Here is a 21,637-nt window from a genome sequence, read left to right on the forward strand (position 1 = left end):
GGATAAAACAAGCCAAGATATAAAGTGCCACTAATGTAGCGGAAAATCTTCTTGATAGCCTACCAATGCTTAGACCCTCGGCTATGCATAAATTTGCAGACCTGTGAGACTGCAAACTGAATATCTGGCCTCGTGTTGCATACATAAATGAGGCAGCCGACAGCAGTTTGGTAAAGAGTGACATCAGTAGGATCGCCAGTATCATGTAAACTCAACTTCAAACTTGTTTCCATGGGAGTGGCAATAGGTTTGCAATCCTCAAGTCCAAACTTACATAGCAATGTCTCTATGTAACTTTTTTGACACAAAGCAATTCCACTATCACACTGCTTAAATTGTATGTCCAAATAATGATGCAACAACCCCAAATCTTTCATCTTGAAAGTAGCATTCAAATCAGCCTTAAATTCAACTATATGTCTCATTTGGTCCAGTGATCTGCAAGTCATCTACATAAAGAACCACAATGAGAAGTACATCACCCTCACGCTTTACATACAATGTGCTTTCTGTTGGACTATTACGAACGTGTTGTTTGACCAAATGAGTGTTGGCTTTCTCATACCAAGCACGAGGAGATTGCTTCAACCCATACAAAGCCTTCTTACATCTGCACACTTTGTCCTCTTGTCCTTTTATGACAAAACCGCGAGGTTGCGTTACATAAACTTCCTCAAATATGTCACCATTCAAGAAAGCAGTAACAATGTCTGATTGATGTACATCCCAACGAAAATGAGCTGCCAATGCACATAGAAAACGCACAGTAGTCATACGTCAAGTGGGAGCAAAAGTCTCTTCATAATCTATGCCTTTTTGCTGTGCATAACCCTTTGCAACAAGTCGAGCCTTATGGCGATCGATCTCACCATCCGGCTTGCGTTTCAACTTGTAAACCCATTTCGTACCAATGGCTTTTTTGCCAGAAGGCAAATCACATAAAGTCCATGTGTCATTTTCTATAAGTGCATCATATTCTGATTGCATGGCAGCCATCCAATTTTTTGAATTTTGTGCTTCATCAAAAGACAGAGGTTCCTCAACGTCATGTAAGCTAGACACAGCCAAAGCATAACAATCTGATGCATAAGATGCATGGCGAGAGCCTGAACGAGTTCGACTAGACAAAGGTGCATCCAATTTACTGTCATGCAAAGTGTGCACAACCATTTTGGCATACCTCTAGCTTGCTCATTTTTAGCCCTTTCCTCATCAAGTACATCATGTACATCTGCATCAGTAATAGACTGATCTGTAACATTTTCAGAAACCCCCATAGCCTGTACATTTGCCTCATTGGAAATTACATTTGTATTTCCACCACTGAAAAGAGGCAACAAAGTGTTATAAATGTCATATGAGCTTACATTACTGTCTCTAGTACATGACAGCAAGGGCTGAACAGAATCTTCCACAAACACTACATCCGTGAAACCAAAATACGCTTTGTTTGCGGATGATACAACCTGTAACCTTTTCTTTCAACACTATAACCAACAAAAATACATTTGATAGCCTTATCATCTAATTTTCTGCGCTGTGTTTGTGGCATCAAAGCATATGCCAAACAACCAAAAACACGCATGTGCTCAATAGAAGGCTTTCTATCATGCCATGCTTCATATGGAGTAATAGACTGTAAAGCTTTTGTAGGACACCTGTTTAGTACATAAGTAGCACACATGATGGCCTCAAGCCAAAAAGAATGCGGCAAAGCTTGACTGAACGGATGTGAGGAACAATGGTGCGCTTCGCAGACAACGCAATCAATGCATTAGCCTGCGCATCCTTTACATCCCAACGAGCTTGTTCTGCCGTAGGCAAAACAACTCTAATAGCAGCAATCCTTGCAGCAAGACCTGCAACATCCTCAACATCGCCTACATCCTCAGAACCAGGACATACATCAATGCCTTGCACAATGTTCCAGACGCCATTTGACACAAGAACATGTTGCATCATATAAGTCCACATAGGGTAGTTATCCCCATCCAACCTGTCCTCAGCAGCAAACATCTTGAACACATCTGTGTTGTTGTCAGCCATGGTAAATGCTACACCTGATGTGAAAACCGCCCAAAAATAAGAGAAACAAAGCGGGAACAACACGTGCTATATAGCACAAACTGTAGAATACTATGAGGCACCTGTTATGCAGAAAACGGCACTAACAGAAATTCTGCACAAAATGACGAAATAGCTTGTGCAGTACTGCCTGTAATGGAAACGGAGGCCGAAATGAGCCCGAATCAAAAATCTGAGCAGATCGAGCTCTACGAGTTTGCCGGAAATATTTGTCGACCTGCGAACACTCGCCAAAGCTCACTGAAATCGGAGAAAGTGAGCAGGCATGTGCTGGAGCAGCTGGCGACTAAGCCCGAGAGGACGCAACCTGCTCTGATACCAATTGTTGGAATTAGGGTTGCAGAGAAACGCACTAGCTTGGAGAAGACGACGAAAGCTCAAGGCACACAATAGACAGTGTGTTACTTAGATAGATAGCCCTAGAGTGATGGGCGTATATACAATGCTCGGGGGGAACCTCCTAAAGAGGGAAAAAATGTCCCGATCGTCCTAGTGTGTTCACACACATCACTACCACATGTATATGGTAACACCATTCCCATTTGGTCAAGCATAGGAGATAGTACCGGAAGTAGTACTATTGCCTCCATATTGTGACACATTTTAATTGCATCCCCTCTTGTCTACTAGACTCAATATAACAATGTGCACTGATCCTATGTTTATTATGGTTCCATAGTGCAATAAAATTGTGCAAGTAGTCTATGCCATCAATCACACCTGAGTATTTGTCTTGTCTGTGTAATGTACACATATGCCCAAGGAAAAAAATGGGTGACTCTTTATAGCCCAATGGCTATTTTTACAGGGTCTTCAACTATCTTACAAAAGTTATTCGTAAAAAGACTGGCCCAAAGAATTCCAATTTTTTGTGGCTTCTTGCCAATTAAAATAACACACTTACACATTGTCACACTTTCAAAATATTTGCTCCAAATCCTATGCATATAGGTTAATGATAGGATTATATTTGCTAACCCATTTCCATTTAAACTTGCAAATTCTTGAAGGGTGAGGTTTTTTACCTTGCACATGTCATAGGAACATGCACGTGTACATCAACACAGAGATTGGCAAACTCACATGCATAAGAGAGAGAGAGAGGGGGGACACAAATGTTCCTTAGATGGTGACTAATAACACTAATTCTCACGTTGGATCCCCTCTATGTGCTCACTTGGTGTTCACGTTGCTAGGGCTCTTGCCCTAGAACACTTGAGTGTATCCTCCTCCTGGGGTGGGTCACCTGAGGAGGAGGTTCCTAGCTTGTTGCTACGAGTTCTCTCTGTTGTTCCCGGTACATGTGATGTATCAATTAGGTTTCCATGGTGATGCCTACGCGTGGCACTTGCCCGATGGTACGCTGCCCTTGCCCGACCATATTTCATGGCTAATATTTGGAAGGGATAAGCACCTCCCCCTGTGGGCCCTTTGGTGTGCTAAAAAAAATAAAAATAAATACTGATATTCCTTGGATTTAGATCATAAAGCTTTAGAAACTTTAGAAGTGCTATAAATTTGAATCTTGTTTAAATAGCTTTGCTTTTTTGCCCCAAAAGTCACTTTGAAAATGCTACTTGGGCTTTATTTTCATTTGAGGAAACAAAACCCACTCGAAGTGACCAACCACTAATATTTTTTCACTTTATATTAATATTCATTTTTAACTCGGAACGTTCAAAATTAAAACAACAAAAATACACTCAATTCATCAGAAAATCGTACTTCTATTGTGTTGCTTCCTCTTATTTGTTTTTGACATTCACGACAGTTTCTTGGCAAACAAAAGGGAGTGAAAAGAAAAGTGTTTGCGGGTCTCCGCGATGGACGTCCATAGCATAGCTCTCAAGCATCAACATATTTATCAATACAAGGGAAGCGACCATGATGAGGCATGGAAACTCACTAGGGTGTCACTCCTAATGAAGTGAACTCGATGAGATGCATCTACCCACTCTACAAGCAAATCAAACGCACTATCGCCAAGTAATCTGACTATGTCCTTCTACACAGCTCTACAGTCGTCACGCCCGTTTATCATGCAAACCTATTCTGAATCGCACGAAACTTGAGGGAAGCTACAGGGGACTATCAGGATCGTATCCTATTACTGTCACAGCATTCTGGAAAGGTACAAAGATCGCGATTGTTCGTCCCAAAGTCAACAAAAATAGCGAACAGGTGATCCTAATGGGTCGTTTTAGGGTCCCTAAAGCCCCTCCTAGGGTCAAAACAACATAAAATACACATATAGACACTCAAAATAGCGATTTAAGGTCTCAAACTCGTAGTTAAAAACCTACATTGAATCTTGAATGATTACACTTGAATAGAAGAGCAAGGTAAGAGGAACACAATGCAATAAACGAATCTGAATTTGGATTACCGTAGCCACAATGGCAAATATTACAAGTTGCAGTAAGAAGGAGCTCTCAAACGTACACTGTCTTCTCAGTTTCCCATCAAAAAAGATAATGTTCAAACTTACAAAAAATGACCTTTATAGTTTAGGTCTTTACAAATCGCTAGTTCGGCCAAAAGCTCCTAAACTTCTAACTGGCTCTCTAATATACAATTGCTCCCAGAGGAATAATCATAAATCCTTTGACAAGTTCTCGGCTTAGAGATGCTCCCTTACAAAAGAATTTTACGAAGGTTTTTCATAAAAATATGACCCTCCTTTGGAAACGGCCGCTTGTCGCTTCGTACGCCAAACACTCCCCCCTTCCTTATCCTTGCACGCCCTCGTGCATGTTCAATGCTTTGGCTGTTGATGTGGCTCGAATGAAGCAGTTTTTGATGAAAAGCTTCTTCTTCGAAGAACAGCTTCCAGGGCTTCTGGATGTTGTCTGAATGGATTTTCACTTAACGTGTGTTGGTATGCTACATACCGTGCCTTGAGGTCCTTCGCCATAGGATGGAAAATCCTTGAGTCAATTTCGAAGAATCCTGTGACGAAGGCCTCTTCGAATGCCTGCAAGTAGTGTGAGGGCAGGTACATTAGCCTAAAGTACATTGCCATCAAAATGTGTCGTGGTAGTGAATCCTGGAGATTCCAACAGATCCATCTGTGTCCTTCCAAGAACAGATTTCACGGATGATCGTCGCCTTCAGTGTCTTTAAACACCTGGATGCAGGTGATGATCATCCGAGCTATCTTTACTAGCATTTGATAAGCCACGTCGGGGACATCCCGCAGCAATGTGACTGTCGAATTCAATGTGTTGACCATGTAGGCTACTGTAGGAGGCTGCTGCGCTGTCAAGACTGGGTAGTTCAACTTTTGCTGCCTTGAGCCTTTCCATGTGGCAAAATCCTTTCACGTGCGTCTTCTAGGGACTAGGCAGAAAGTAGGATCTATTTGTATATGCTGAGGAGCGTTGTGGTAGTTAGTTAGATCCTGTGGCCATTTGTTCAACCACTTCTGCCTCCACTTTGGGTGGTCGTCGACAAGCATCTGGGCTTCTTCCGCTGTCAGTGCAATGCCTTCGTAACCCCCATCTTTGTTTCGTGGCAGGGCTGGCCGCATCTTTTCCTTCCACAGAATTGCTTCATGGCATAACAGAGGAAATGGTAGGTACTCATGGCCAAACCCTTCCACCTGCTCTTCTGGCTGTAAGTAGGCCAGGGCTGCTGACTCCATTATCTTCTTTTCATAGAGCATGTACTCCTTTGCTGGTCCCTCTGGCATGTCCTTAATGCTCTCAGTGAGCTCATCTCTAATATTCAGATCTGGCTCTGCAAATTCGTGCTCTTGTTTACCTTGGTGTGATGTTTCAGGCAAATCAGGCACTTGTTGTTTGGGCAGCAGTTGCGGTTGACTCTGTGCTTGGTCTGCTCTGATTTGTTGTTGAAAAATCAGATCTTCCTTTTCCTTAAGTAGGGTGTCACCGATCTGCTTTTGAGTCTATAATTCCGCGCTTGCTTGTGCTAGTTGCTACTCTAATTCTTTTATCTTTTGCTCATTTGCCGCCGTCTGGGCCATCATTCTTGATAAGAGTAGCTGTCTTTGAAGCTTTTCTTGCTCTAGCTCCGATTTCAGTGCCGCTATAGTGTTCACTGCTGTGGCATTGTCCGATGTGGAGACCAATGCTCCAGCAGGTTCTTGGTTTGCCATCAAGGTTGTCAGAGTGCTTTTGACAATGTTGTATGAACTGTTAACTCTCTGAAACCTTGCGCTCTCGTAAGCAAGCTGCTCCGTTGCTTTCTGTACTCTTGCCGTCAATTCTTGGCATTCTTTTTCTTTGGCTGTCAAATCTGTCCTGATGTCCACAAAATCTCTGATTAGAGACTGAGCCTACTGTCGCTCAAGGTCTCTTTCCTCCGTTGTGAGTTCTAGTCGCATCCTCAGGCTCTCTAACTCCTCTTGCCCAGATGCTTGCTTTTGTTGGGCCTCTTGTACCTGTTTTTCCTTTTCACTCAGCACCACATGCTGGCACTGGAACTGTCTTTCTAATTCCTTTAAAGTTTGCCTGTAATAAAAAACAGCAGCCTGGCAGGCTTCGTGGTATTCAATTGCTTCCGTAGGAGGTATAAACTCCTTTTGCGAGGTTGAAGGAGGAGGAGGTGGCGGTTTTTTGTTTGATGGAGAAGGGGGAGGAGGAGGAGATTTCGGCGAGGGAGAAGGTGGTGATTTAGGTGAGGAAGGAGGTGATGATTTAGGCGAGGAAGGAGGCGAGCTTGCTTCTTCTCGTACATGCCTCTTTTTAGAAACATCTTCCCCTCGTTGCGAAGCAGATGCTTCCGCTTTTCTTTTCTTTAAAATCTTGATGATTCTTTGGCGGGTCAGATCCGCCGCCCATTGCGCTTCCACATTCCTCTCTCTTTGAATCTTTTTTAGCTGCTCTGCTTGGTTTATATCATCAGCTGCATCTTTTTCCTTCGGTCCTTCAGTGGATTGCAAAGAAATGTGCACTTCTGCAGCCTTTTGTTCTGCTTCTAACCTTTGCTTTTCAGCTCGTATGCGAGCTGCATTTTCTATTCTTTCTTGCCTTTCCTTCTTGAATCTTCTTTTTTGTGTTTGTTGTGTTGCAGCAGCTCTTGCCTGTTTGTCACCCCGTAACTTGGTTCTTCTTTCCTCGACTCTTTGTTCCTGACTCAAGGATGACGCTAGCCATTTGCAACGTTACTAGGTCGTATCCTTCATCGTCACAAAATTTTATAGGCATGCATTCGTTAACACATACGTCCAAGGTTGACAATATTTGAGTCCACCCAAATGGTTCAAATAAATATTCAGGGAAAGGTTCTGGGAGATAAGCCTTGTCTTCTACGGATCTTTCCAATACGCATTCTTCTTTGATTATGTCTCCACAATCAGATGCTCCACACATCCAGATATGTGCTTTCGTTTGCATCCATGCAGGTATTTCTTTTTCATTTACTGTGGTTGAATTAAATTCTTGCACTGGTGTTTTTGCAACATCTCTATAGCTGTGATCCTTCATGTTGATTTTCATTATTAACTCTTGGTGCCTTAGGTAAATTCTGTCGTACCCCCAATCTTGTATCATTTTGAGTTGACGCATAAAAGGTCATCCCAAAATAATGTCGAAGTTGTTCGTTTTCCCGAAATCCACCACAACAAAGGTGTGCTCATAGTTAATCCCACACGAAGTTACAACTATTTGGTCCAGGATTCCCAATGGTCTCTCTACATACCCATCTGCGAGTTGCAGTTTCATTCTCGTCTTTTTGAGAGCTGGACGGCCCCATTTCTCCCAGATTTGCTTTGTAGAAATCGCCACTCCCGCTCCACTGTATAGGATAGCTATCGTTTTTATACCTTGATATTCAACAGGTAAGGTTGTATTACCTTCCTCGCCTTCACAGTAATCTCCGACCTTGTTTATGGGCACTGGTTGGGCTTTGGGTTGACCTTCCCGTTTGTTTTCTTCTCCCGTAGGGTTTGTCTGAAGAGGAATCTTTGCTCCTTTGTGCTCCAAATGTTTCCCCATGTCTTCCCATAAGTGTGGTTTGACTCTCAAGAGTTCTGACAGTGTGATTGTGCATGTTATAGGTGTCGACATCATCTCTTGAAGACTTTTTGAGTCAATCATTTATGGAGTAGTTCTCATCTGGGATGGAACTAACCTTATCTCTGATTGTGCCTCGTGTTCACCTATAAATGAAGGCAGGGTTTTCAAGGATTGAGCTTTGCTTTCCATCGAAACCTCCGTTCCCGCATCCCCATAGAGCGATTGTATATCTCCTGGATAACATCCGTTGTCCAAGTTAATCTCAGGAATTGGAGCAGACTGTAACGTCGCGCTTCCGTTCTTTCTGTTTCTAATGGTTTCCCATAAGTGTTGCGGCCATGGTTCTTCAACTTCTGGAATTGGCATTATAGTCATTGACTTAGCGTCATCCGTGGTGTTCGGCATCACTCGATGGTCCAATGACAATATCATTTCAGGCCTGGGTTCGTTTACTTGTTTGGTTTCATCGATTTTTAGTTTTTCTCGCTCTTTGTGAATCAACACTTCCTGTTCTGGGGTTCTAACCACCTTAGGTTCCATCAATGCCTGGGCTGTTTCAATGAGGTGTTTACACATTTTCAAACGCTTCGTTTCCACTTCTGGTTGAGGATAAGTTAACCATCTCTGCTCTAAGGTTTGGTTTGTTTTTAGCCTTGCTTCGTACGCTTGTAATAGAACATCTAAAGGCTCTAGCACTTTCTCAACCAAGACTGATCCTCTTGAGGACGCTTTTCCTCTGCTTGTTGTTATCCTCAGCAGCTTTACTATCTCTCTCTTGTTTCAGTTGCTCCTTCGTTTCATGTAATTTGTTTTGCATAGCAATTTGGGTTTTCAACCTTCTTGTTTTCATCTTGTCTCGTTTCGCCTTCCAAGATTTTCGCTGGGTTCTCACAGATAAACTCTCATTTTCTGTGGGTATTGGCAACTTGACCTTTTCCTTCAAAGGATTATTTTTCTCTAAGTCCTTGGCTTGGGCTCTGGTTATCGCATTGGTTTGGATCATGGGATCGGTTTCTGATCCGCTGCTTGCACTTGGTAACACCCCCACAATATTTATAGTTGCTTTTCCCTTGTTGTCCGGATTCCTTGGGCAATCTGGCAATATGTGATTCGCACCACATCCGTACAAAACCCAGAAATTTTCACTCTTTCGCCTTTGAAAGGGTAGCTACGCTCCCAATGTTATAGCACTGTCCAATTGGTGGTTGATTTTGAGGAGGAGGTCCCATAGGTTGTCCTGCCCTATTAGGATATCCTCTTGGTTTGTAGTTCTGATTCGCAATGAACATTAGCGTTCTTTCGTCCACCAAATATTGATCTCTCGAAGGTTGTGCTACATACGTTGGTGGTGCCATACCCTCGCTATTTTCCCACGGTTGATAGGCTTCGTCTGCGTACATTTGTGATTCAGGTTCTGTTACGTAATGCTCATTTGGTTCCTCATAATAAGAAACTTGAAGTGTACTATTTGTTCCTGGTGATGCTTCACAAGGTTGAGCATACCTAATCATGGCTCTATTTTCCTGTGGTAATGGAGGTTGTTGACCCAACACAGGTTGAGGTCTGTCTGCTTCGGATACCATTTTCATATTTGGTCCAACTTGTTATCTTGGAGGAGGTGACTGGGGTGGTCCTGTTGGAGGTCCATACGGTCTTTCCCTCACATAGTTTTTGCTATAAAAACACTCTTTCGTGCCATGATTAGTCCATTTTTGCTCTATGGCGCACCATTTCAATACTCGTCCATTCACAGATGGTGCTTTCGGCTATTGTGTGCACCACGGCGTCGGGTGATCCCCCCCACATATGTCACATTTCCTTGTCTGAGACTGTCTCATCACCGGATTCGATCTCATATGTTACTGCATTCTCTTCGTTACCTCCTCTATCATTTGGTCAATTGCTGTCGGCATCAAGGAAGCCTGAGCATCTTTCTTGGTAGAGGGTTCACTCTTAATAGATGAAGAGCCACTGGTTACTGAATCAGTATCCTCTAACACTTCCCCATATGCTTTGCAATTATCAACAAGATATAACGCCTCCCTTGTAACCTGTTGAAATGTGCTACAGGCCTTCAAGTGAAGGTCCTTTTTCAAGGTTTCGTTTCGAAGTCCTTTAATGAAGAGCATAGACAATCTCTCGTCCTGCGGTAATTCCCTCCTCGGGCACCTCTCAATGTATTGCTTGAATCTCAAGGATACTTCCTTCACTTTTTCGTTCTCCCTTTGTTTAAAAGCATATATATGTGATACAGTATTATGTTTTATACCCCGTTTTGAGAATTCTTCCGTGAACTCACACAATACATGTTTAATATTCGGAAAAATTTCAGGGTTCAAAGGTTGAAACCATGTTAAGGCCGTCCCTTCCAAGGTCAGCCCGAATCCCTCGTATGAGTATGGAAATCAGTGATCTGTTCTGCTTTTAAGACTTGCTCGAAGAGCGTTACATGGGCATATGGATCCCCTGATCCGCTATACTTCTTCGGCATGCACTTCGCTACTTGGGATGTCTCAATCCGTCTATGGTCTGCGACCAGTCTCATTGCTCCCATGTCTCGACTTAATCGTTCTCGGGCATCATGGATGTCGTGGGTTGCTCTCGTTGGCTCCCCTGCCCCGAATCTACTACTAGGAGGCAAATGTGATGGGGTGGCTGCAAATGTCGGACCTACTGCTGTATGTGTAGAGATAGGAACCGCACTACCTCGATTCCTAGCCATTGATTTTCTGGAATGTAACGTTTCCATGGGGCTTGGCATAGAATAATGAGGTCGACTGAAAGAATCAGCTACATGAGTCCTCTCTCCACCTGTTGTCATCGGGTCTGGCACGACACTTGTAGGTGCTGGTCTTAGTGGCCTTGGAGTGACATAATATTGGTGAAGTGGTTCCCCGAAGTACGTATATCCTTCCAAATCCTTTTTATCGATTGCTGCGTATCTTCTTCCATACTTGTCGTATGCGGCGATTTTCATTTTCGCTCCCTCTGTGTAGGTGAAGACATAAAGTCTTTTCTGCTCAGTCATCTCTCCGACGTAGGGTTCCTCGCATCTATAATAGAGATCTTGCTCTCCATTATTATACTTGTATAACCCCAAATAGACATTATCTGTGTTGACTCTCAACGTTGACTGTCAACGTTTCGTTTTCTCGCCTTAACCTCGCATTAGGTAAGCTCATTGTTGGTGCCTTTTCCTCATGTTCCTCATCTATTTTGGCTTTCATGCCCATCAATCCCCACTTGTCTACAATGTTAGGATTCAAGACTACCAAGTACATGATACCCTTGTCATCTAGGTACCTATCTCCGCTATAGCTCACAAGCACTAAGTCCCTGAACACACTTGGTCTATCTTCTATTTTCACACAGTAGCAGTCCATACCATCTTTGTATATCTTGGCACCTTGCTTCTTGTCATATTGATACTTGATGAACAATAGCTTCATTGTGGCCGAGGGGTCTGATGGTCCTGCTGCCATGTTTTCTCTTCCGTTTAGTTTTAATTGTCCCAAGTGTTCTGTGAAATACTCGTAAAATCTCTCTGAAGAAGTATCGGAGATGCTTTCTTCAAGGATCAGCTCTAACGGTCGTACTACCCCTTGGTTTACACTCTCCTCCGTTGATACAACACTTGCTTGATCCGCTAAATTTTGGTGTCGGATGTTGATTTGTTTTCCCGATCTCAAAAACATGAAGAAAGTGGGATTTATTGACTGAATCCAAACCTCTTACCTAGAGATGGAGTGATCTTCCAACTCCTGCGACTGCATGGATTGTTACTTGACCGATCTCTGCAAATGAATACACTTGATGGCTATGAGATCACTGTATCATTCCAACTGTCAGCAGATTCAACACTTTCACAATGAATTCAACACAATTTTGCTTGCAGATTATTGACAGTATGTCCAATTTGAGTTTTGACAACTCTTGATATCTTAAATAGTCTAGGTCTACGAACAGGTAAAAAATGAGTCAGGTCTGGGCTAGAGGTACACCGATCGCGATCGTACTTCTGAGCCCAAATTTGACCAAACTTCATCAGCTTGTTCACTAGGCTATTTTAAGGCTACCTCTCTGATACTTTTGCAATCAGACTCTAAAAAGTCAAGCTTTTACCAGTTCTTGGTTGGAAGTGTCTGTTTTCCAGAATCTGTCAGTTTGATCTGATTTTAGTGCTTGATTAGGGATTTGGAAGCTATCTGGGGTTGTCTTGTGTACAGGCTATCCCTCTGTATGGTTTCTTCCCAGTTTTGATGTGTTTTGGTCTACTGAAAGTCAATTTCTATGCTAGTTTAGCAGTTTTTGACTTGGATCTGTATTCAGATGGTTTGACAGGTATTTTGAGGTTTCTGGCTCTAGGTCCTTTAGACTTTTATGTTTGTATACACCTGAGGATCCCACAAATGAAATCTGGTCAAAATTTGGCACTTAGGTACACTGATTGCGATTGTACTTCTGAGTCCAAATTAGACCAAATTTGATATGCTTGTAGACACTGATGTTTTAGAGCTATCCCCCAAGTCTTTTTGCTTTTGGATCATTAAAAGCCAAGATTTTGCACTTTTTGGGTCTGTCAGGATAGTTTTACCCAAGTGGCCTGATTTCCTTGATTTTTGATGTTTTTGGGTGTTGTCGCTTTAGACAAACTTGTTTAGAATCTTATCAGGAAGGCACACAACAAATCTGGTCAAAATCTGGCACATAGGTACACCGATCGCGATCGTAGTACCTGGGCCAAATCTGATGAAATTTGGTCTTCTCCCTCTGACTAGTATTTCCCAGTGTTTGGTGCTACCACTTTGTGATTTGAATCAATTTCAGCTCTGTTTGGTCAGATTTTCAAAATTTCAGAGTCTTATGGCCTTTTTGCCAAAGTTATGGTTTTCAGGTTTCTCAACTCTAACTTTTGCCCCAAATCTGATTGGGATGTGATTTGCTTATCCTACTCCTAAGTACAGAAATGATAAAACATAAGGAAATGAATCAAACAAAACAAACACGACGGATTTCGGGTGAGATTTCAGTACTCAATCGAATTAGAGAAATTGAAGAGCAAAAATGCTTTGAACACTCTCACTCACAGCTCCCTAAATCTCTTAAGAGAGGATCTAGCCGGTCCACTGACTCTAGGCTCCACTAAGCTCTAAACCCTTGTCTACCAACCTAACTGAGGTGTAAAATGCATTTGTGGATTGATCTTCTTTTTAAAGAATCTAACTGCGCACTCGGTCACTCATCACCTAAGGTGCATTCCCCGGCAACAGCGCCAATGTTTGCGGATCGCCGCGACGGACGTCTATAGCATAGCTCTCAAGCATCAACATATTTATCAATACAAGGGAAGCGACCATGACGAGGCATGGAAACTCACTAGGGTGTCACTCCTAATGAAGTGAACTCGATGAGATGCATCTACCCACTCTACAAACAAGTCAAATGCACTATCGCCAAGTAATCTGACTATGTCCTTCTACACAGCTCTACAGTCGTCACGCCCGTTTACCATGCAAACCTATTCTGAATCGCACGAAACTTAAAGGGAAGCTACAGGGGACTATCAGGATCGTATCCTATCACTGTCACAACATTCTGGAAAGGTACAAAGATCACGATCGTTCATCCCAAAGTCAGCAAAAACAGTGAACAAGTGATACTAATGGGTCGTTGAAGGGTCCCTAAAGCCCCTCCTAGGGTCAAAACAACATAAAATACGCATATAGACACTCAAAACAGCGATTTAAGGTCTCACACTTGTAGTTAAAAACCTACACCGAATCTTGAATGATTACACTTGAATGGAAGAGCAAGGTAAGAGGAACACAATGCAATAAACGAATCTAAATTTGGATTACCGTAGCCACAATGGTGAAGATTACAAGTTGAAGTAAGAAGGAGCTCTCAAACGTACACTGTCTTCTCAGTTTCCCATCAAAAAAGATAATGTTCAAAGTTACAAAAAATGACCTTTATAGTTTAGGTCTTTACAAATGGCTTGTCCGGCCAAAAGCTCCTAAACTTCTAACTGGCTCTCTAATATACAATTGCTCCCAGAAGAATAATCATAAATCCTTTGACAAGTTCTCGGCTTAGAGATGCTCCCTTACAAAAGAATTTTACAAAGGTTTCTCATAAAAATATGACCCTTCTTTGGAAACATCCGCTTGTCGCTTCGTCCCCGCCAAACAAAAAGTTTAGTTGGTTGCTTGTTGGTCTTCTTGTCTGATTAATTTTCTTCTTGAAACTAGTGATATGGGTAGAGATTTTGGATGGTGGCTTGGTGTTTAAAGGCTAATTTTCCACCCACAAAATGATAGGTGATGGCTACTTGCTCAAAGCCCTATTTTGATTATGTCTGTGAATGGCACATGGCTCTCATGACACCTTCTCCATCTAATCTACCTAAATGATCGAAAATATTTCGAAGAAGATCGGGCATACAAACAACTCATGTCTTTTCCTATCCTTGAAAATAGCATGGCCTAATTGGCCAAGAGCTATGCCATGTATATTGTTCATTGCACTTGCTCTAAACAACCCATCCTTTGTTGTTCTATGAGGGCAAGTGCTAACTGTTTAATTGACCCCCCCCCCCCCCCCCCCCCCCCCCCCCTTCCCCCCAAACTCTGTTGCTCTACAAGTGTGAACAACCAACTTTGCACTTTGACGCTCCACGAGTATCCGCGATATTCTTATCAATTTATTTCACTCTCACTATTGCCGCCGTCGTCTAGAATTTGTAGCAAACTTCATCCATTTCTCTGAATTGTGGTTTAGATGTTGCTTGATTTGCCAGGTCCTTCTCCGGGGATCTTGGAAGCTTCTATTGAAAATTGGAGGAGCTCATTGGTTTACCTAATCAGCGTGCGCATCTGGTCAATCCAGTGATTCATCGTATCTCTGAAGCTATACAGGTCCTCCTTCAACTCAAATACTATATTTTTCTATTCAGCATCATTTAACACATTGTTCGAAGCCACCCATTCTGCTTTATTGTGCTCAAACCATTCCCTTGACTGATTCACAATGCGTAAATACATGTGTTGGTCTGCTGATTCATTTTACTTTGGATACAAGCCAGGATAAAATTTGGGTAATTCATCATCTTTCATAAGTAAGGCATACATGAGGATTGATTAGTCGGGCCATTTTTCTCTAGCTACCACCAGAGCCACTCACTAGTTTGCCCTTCCTGGATACCCTGGTCAGTGCTCTAATTAGTCATAGTTCCTCCACCTCTAACTTTTCCCTAGGCCGTAGCTGCATTTACATGTGGATGAATGCAAGTGGCCTAGTACCAGAATTGCCATGCACACTGCTACCATATACGTGTGGTAGTGATGTGTGTGAACACAATTAGGACCGTCAAGATATTTTTTCCCTCGTTAGGAGGTATTTTCCCCGTGCATTGTATATACTCCCATCACTAGGGATATCTTATCTTTCCATTACACGCTACTCTCTATTGTGTGCCTTGAGCTTCCTTTATCTTCTGCAAGTTGTGTGTGTTCTCTTGTAACCCTAATTAAACAATTGATATCAGAGTAGGTTGCATCCTCCCGGGACTTAGTTGTCAGTGTCGCCAGCACATACTTGCTCACTTTCTTCGATTTCTGTGAGCTTTGGCGAGCGTCAACAGGTTGATAAATACTTTGGGCGTGCTCTTAGAGCTCAGTCTGCTCAGAGTTTTTATTCAGGCTCATTTCGGCCTCTATTTCCACTATAGGCAGTATTGTGTAGGCTGTTTTGTCATTTTTGTGCAGGATTTTTGTCAGTTCCATTTTTTGCATAACAGGTCCCTTATAGTCTTCTATGGTTTGGGTACATAGCACGTATTGTTGGCGCTTCATTTCTCCTCTTTTCGGACATTTTTCACATCAAGTGCAAACATTTTCCATGGCTGACAACAACACAGATTTGTTCAAGATGTTTGCTCCTAAGGACAGATTGTATGGGGACAATTACCCTATGTGGGATTATATGATGCAACATGTTCTTGTGTCAAAGGACGTTTGAAATTCTGTGCAGGGCATTGATGTATGTCCTAGGGATGTTGAGGATGTTGCAAGTTTTGGTGGCAGGATTGCTGCTGTCAGAGCTATTTTGCCTACGGCTGAGCAAGCTCGTTCGGATGTAAAAGATACCCAGGCTCATGCTTTGATTGCGTTGTCTGTGAAGCACACTATTACTCCTCATATTGGTTCAACAAAATCTGAAAAAACGGGCTTGGGATATTTTAGCTGGTCTTTATGCAAGTCGCAATAAGGAAAAAATTACATTGTTGCGTAAAGCGATGGAGTCGAAGATTATGCAGGTGGAAGATGAAATGGACACTTTCCATATTGGTGTCAAGGATTATTTTTGCAGACGAAGTCATTTGTGACAGTTCCCTTGTGCAGACTGTTCTTGATGCTTTGCCAAATTTGTATCAGACTTTTGCTAGTACTTGGAGACTTATGACCCAAGGAACTCTAGAAGTTGTCAAGTTTGATGCATTATGCACATTGTTATTGCAAGAGTCACTTTCCAAAAAAACAGGACTAGACAGCGTGCAGTTGAACTGGCTTTTATTGATGCTTATCAAAGAAAGAGTATTAACAACAATATAACCACTTCTCATGATTCTTCTGCGAGTGGAAAATCTTTTGTTCTTAATGATTCTGCTGGCAGCACTTTGTCTGGAAGTTCTGGTGATAAGGGCAAAAAAGAAGATGCATTGCCATTATTGTAAAGCTAATGATAATGCTTCTGCTGCCATTCTTGTGATAATGCTTTTTCTTGCAGCACTTCGTCTGATAATTTTGTTGATAAGGGAAAAAAGAAGATGTGTTGCCATTATTATAAAGCAGATGATCACTTGATCAAGCAGTGTCCGAAATTGAAGGCAAAAGAGGCTAGATCAACTAGAGGGTCCAATACAAGTGTAACTATTGTAGAGTCTTCTATGAAAGGAGATTGTGATGCTGATGTAGATGCAAAGTGGGATTTTAGTGCAAAGTGTACTTATTGTCCTATTGTCCAGATGCATGCATGTCAGTCGCTGCAGATTCACATGTGTGGTATTTGGATAGTGGTGCTACAAAGCACATTACCTCACATTGTGATTTGGTTAAGTCTCTTGAGTCAGTTCCTCATAGAAATTCAGTCACTTGTGCCAACAATGCCTCTTATCCGGTTCAAGAGTTGAAAAGATTGTGCTTACTGCTCTACGAATGGCAGTTCTTTCACACTTGTTGATGCATTGTATATACCTAGGATCAAGAAGAATCTTTTTTTGTACCTGCACTTTCTAGACTTGGACTTGTAGTCAAATTTGTGGATGACAGATGTACAATACATGATCTCAGTTTTGCTGACAAAATTGTTGCATTTGAAATTTTATGTCGTGGGTTTTACAAGGTCACTTTGTATGACAAGTGTGGGCAAAATTTTGCAAATTCTATTGTGGATTCAAAGGTTGTTTCAGATGAAAAATTTTGGCGTACACGTTTTGAGCATCTGAATTTTGTCAGTTTGCTGCGTTCGCAAAAATATGACATGGTTGCTATTTTCCACTTCTTGAAGCACCTGTTAAACATATTTGTGAAGGCTGTATTTTGGGTAAGATGCAACATTCAAAGTTTCCAAAGGATGGTTCAATTAGGGCCACATGCAGGTTGCGGCTTGTGCATAGTAATGTTTGTGGGGCCATGCAAACTCCGTCCTTAGGAAATTACCTTTACTTCGTGATTTTCATTGATGAATAATCCATGCAGTGTATCCACTTAAAGCCAAGTCCGAAGTGTTTATGTGCTTCAAATTTTTTTTGGCTATGGCTGAAAATGTCTTGAAATGTACTATGGGTACCCTCCGTTCAGATTGAGGGGGGGAGTATATTTCTCATGAGTTTAATGCATTTCTAGCTAGTCGTGGGATAAACCACTAATGTACAGTGCTGTAGACTCCTCAGCAAAATGGTGTTGCTAAGAGTAAAAACAAGTCACTTACAAAAATGGCATGATGTATGGTCAAAAGTCAAGCTTTGCCGCATTTGTTTTGGCTTGAGGCCCTCATGTGTGCCACTTATGTATTAATGGGTGTTCTACATAAGCTTTGTAGTCTATGACTCCATATGAAGTATGGCATGATAAAAAGCCTTCTATTGAGCACATGCATGTTCTTGGTTGTTTGGCTTATGATTTGGTGCCACAAACATAGTGCAAAAAACTGGATGATAAGGCTGTCAAATGCATTTTTGTTGGCTATCGTGCTGAAAGCAAAGGTTACATGTTGTATCATCTGCAAAAAAAGTGTATCTAGGTCTCAAAAGACGTTGTGTTTGTGGAAGATTCTATTCAGCCCTTGTTGTCGTGTAGTACAAGAGACAATAATGTAAGCTCACAGGATATTTATGACACTTTGTTGTCCCCCTTTAGTGGTGGAAGTTCGATTTAAATTCCAATGAGGCAGATGTACAACCTATGGGGTTTTTTGAAAATGTTACAGATCAGCCTATTACTAATGCAGATGTACATGATGTACTTGATGAGGTCAGCTGTGTTTGTTTTCTTGTAACCCTACTTTCAACACATATCAAGCTTTAAGCAAAAATTTTGGATTTTTACCTTAGTATTGTGAAGCATAACGTTATTGTATAGGATTGAACTAACGTTAAATATGTCCTGGGGTTTCTTCATTCTGGCTAGCGGCATATTGAAAAGCTTCTCTTGCATTAGGAAAGAAATGGACTCATTTTCACGCCTTTTAGCTCTAGTGAGAGAATGCTCCTTAGCCTTATAGGAAGAAGGCTAATGTTACGTAGAAAAAACCTTTTTTCTCATTTTGAAAATGTCCATGAAAACCATTTTGGTGAAATTGTCACTTATCATCAGAAAAGTAAGGCGCTTGATAATGACATCTTAAACAAGCGCCGAACGCCTTTTTATGACTCGCTGTTGCTATCCTATAAAGTGAAGTACTTGTGCTTGTGCATCTTGCATAAGCATCAATCACCTTTTTATGAAGTACTCGCAATTTAAATTCGAACAGATTGTACTTGATAGTGCTTGATAGGTACTAATTAAGACTATGAAGGAGTTAGAACAAAGAAAATAGAAGCCCTTGAGGGGTCTCTCGAACCTCTATTCCCTTGGTTCTGACCTCATGCGGCCCTAGGATTAAGATATAGCATTTTTTAAGCCCACGGATGCATCCGGAACGTTAGATTTCAGCGTTTTAAAGGGCTATCCTCATGTTTTTGGACGTTTCGGATGCATCTGTGGTTTTATTTTGGTATTTTGAAAACAACTCTTATGTGTTTTCTCTCATCGCACATCACATCACTCATTAAGATTCATAGACATGGATTTTTGTGTACACTTCAGTTGGGCTCTCGAAAAGCATTTTGTACGAGCATGCATTTAAGTGATTGAGCAAACTTTTACGTATGTACTATGAGAAATAGAATTCCAAAAAAAAACTTTTGTATTTTTCACAATTACCTCTCTCTATGCTGAGTTGGCATTTCTTACAAGGCTTAAAATTGAGTCCAAGTTTCTCCTCATGGATGTAGGTAAGATTATTCTTCAGATTGATACTTTTGATTGCAAACTTGTATGCTTGTCAAAATTCTTGTTGAGACTGGAATTCCCTCTCCTCCAACTGTACGCTTTGTCGTACGTGTCAAAGGCTGGGAACTTGCCTGTGCACTGTGTGCAAGCCTCGAAAGGCTGCAAACACACAGCTAGAGAATCCTAGAAAGCTCAAAGAACAACAATGGTGTGTCACTCACCTCTCAATGTTGTCATCGTGAAGGATCCTGTGTTGTGAAGAAGAAGGAGCTACCGTCGATGCCGCACTCTACTGCCTCGCCGTCGTCGATGTCGTTGCAATGCTCGATCACTCTCTCTCTCTCTCTCTCTAGCATATACACACACTTATAGAAGGAGAAGGAGACAGAGATAGAGCAAGAGCACTTTTTAGCTACGTCTCAGAGAATGAATATTTTTAGGTCAAATTAATCTTTTATAAGAGTTTGGCTCGTTCACACATGGGCGCCCACAGTGGCCGATCGTTTCACAACTTCTGTAAAAATAAGGTAAGTGGTGCGCCTCTCATCGGTGATCACATACACACCTATTGGACCGACAAGCCCGGTCCCAAGGACTCTATCAAATAAATAATATGGCATCCGTCGTAGGTGATAGGGTGTTCGTGAGGGTTAACATGTCCCCCTTCCGGATGTAGATTTTGTCCTTGGAAGCTATTGAGTTGAAGCTCGTTCATCGAGGTGGAAGAGCATTTGAGATGAATGTCCTTAGCCTTCTTTAGTCACTACAAAATCAAACAAAATTGGAAGTAATTGCATTCTTATATACAATTAAAAATCATATACAATTGTAGGTAGACAAATTGATTTGTCAGCAATAAATATTGAATTGTAATATAATCATACACATAAACAGTTGTAAGGTCAAAAACTAAATAAGTCTGGAGTCGCTAATTTAACGATCGAAAGGCACTAGAGGTCAACTATTAATACCATGGGAAAGCTTCTCAATTTTCTCTGGTCAATTAAGATGCTTAATTGTGAGAGGTAAGTATCTCATGTCCAAGGGTTGACTAGAGACTATACCTAGAAGACCTTGTAGTTAAGCTACGATAAAAGGAATTGCTCATGAAATCATCGCGTGACTTGTTTCCTTTTCTTTGAACCCCCCAAGTATTTCCATAGTGATTCAATTTTGATGTGTGTGCTTATTTTGTATGCCTTGGGTTTTTTGCTTTTCAAGGAAAAGCGCCCACACTGAGAACCTTTAGGGCTCTAGTACCATAGGCGATACATGTGAGTGAAGTACCAAATCAAGCTGAGATTTCTCTTCCAGCTTAAGATTTTACATTGTGGCACTTTGATTTTTTTTGTTTATTCGTTTTCAACATTTTAATTTTGTAACTTTGGGGGGTCACATAACACTGTTACCCTCCCCAGGCTCATCACACTAGTAAACTCCCTTTATAATACTTAAGCTAAAGGTCAATAGGGACTAAGCCCACTAGAAATCCCTAGTACATTGCACACAATGCTGTCTACATTGGATTAAGAACCTAAGTAACCATTGATTATGAGGAAGACATTCCCCATGGTATTAATAGAAGATCTTTAGCTCCTAACTTGGCCAAACTAGCTTAGTCAGACTGCTTGATTTGGAAACCTAGACAAGGGATTATGATAGAAAATTATATAGAATCTAATGTTTAATCTAAGCAGATGTGTGAAATATTATGCTACCAATCACAATTGAATCAAAAAAACATGGATGCAAAAAAGACAAGAGGCAATGCTAATGGACAGAAAACACTGTTCGTCTTGATGATCACGCTTGATTCGAAGAGTGAACGAGAGAAAGACTCCATGAAGGTCCAAATCCTAATAGCAGCAACACGTTCCTACAGTACATACTAGAAAACACACAAAGAATACCTCTAGGAGGCACATCAGTGGGAAGAGGCACCAACCCTTATTGAACACAATCAAACATCATAAGGAACCCTAACCTAATTATTTGTACTCCCCCGAGAGAGTCAAGGGAATA

The sequence above is a fragment of the Adiantum capillus-veneris genome, chromosome 26 (assembly GCF_014529385.1).
Source record: "Adiantum capillus-veneris isolate H3 chromosome 26, ASM1452938v2, whole genome shotgun sequence".
NCBI lineage: Eukaryota > Viridiplantae > Streptophyta > Polypodiopsida > Polypodiales > Pteridaceae > Adiantum > Adiantum capillus-veneris.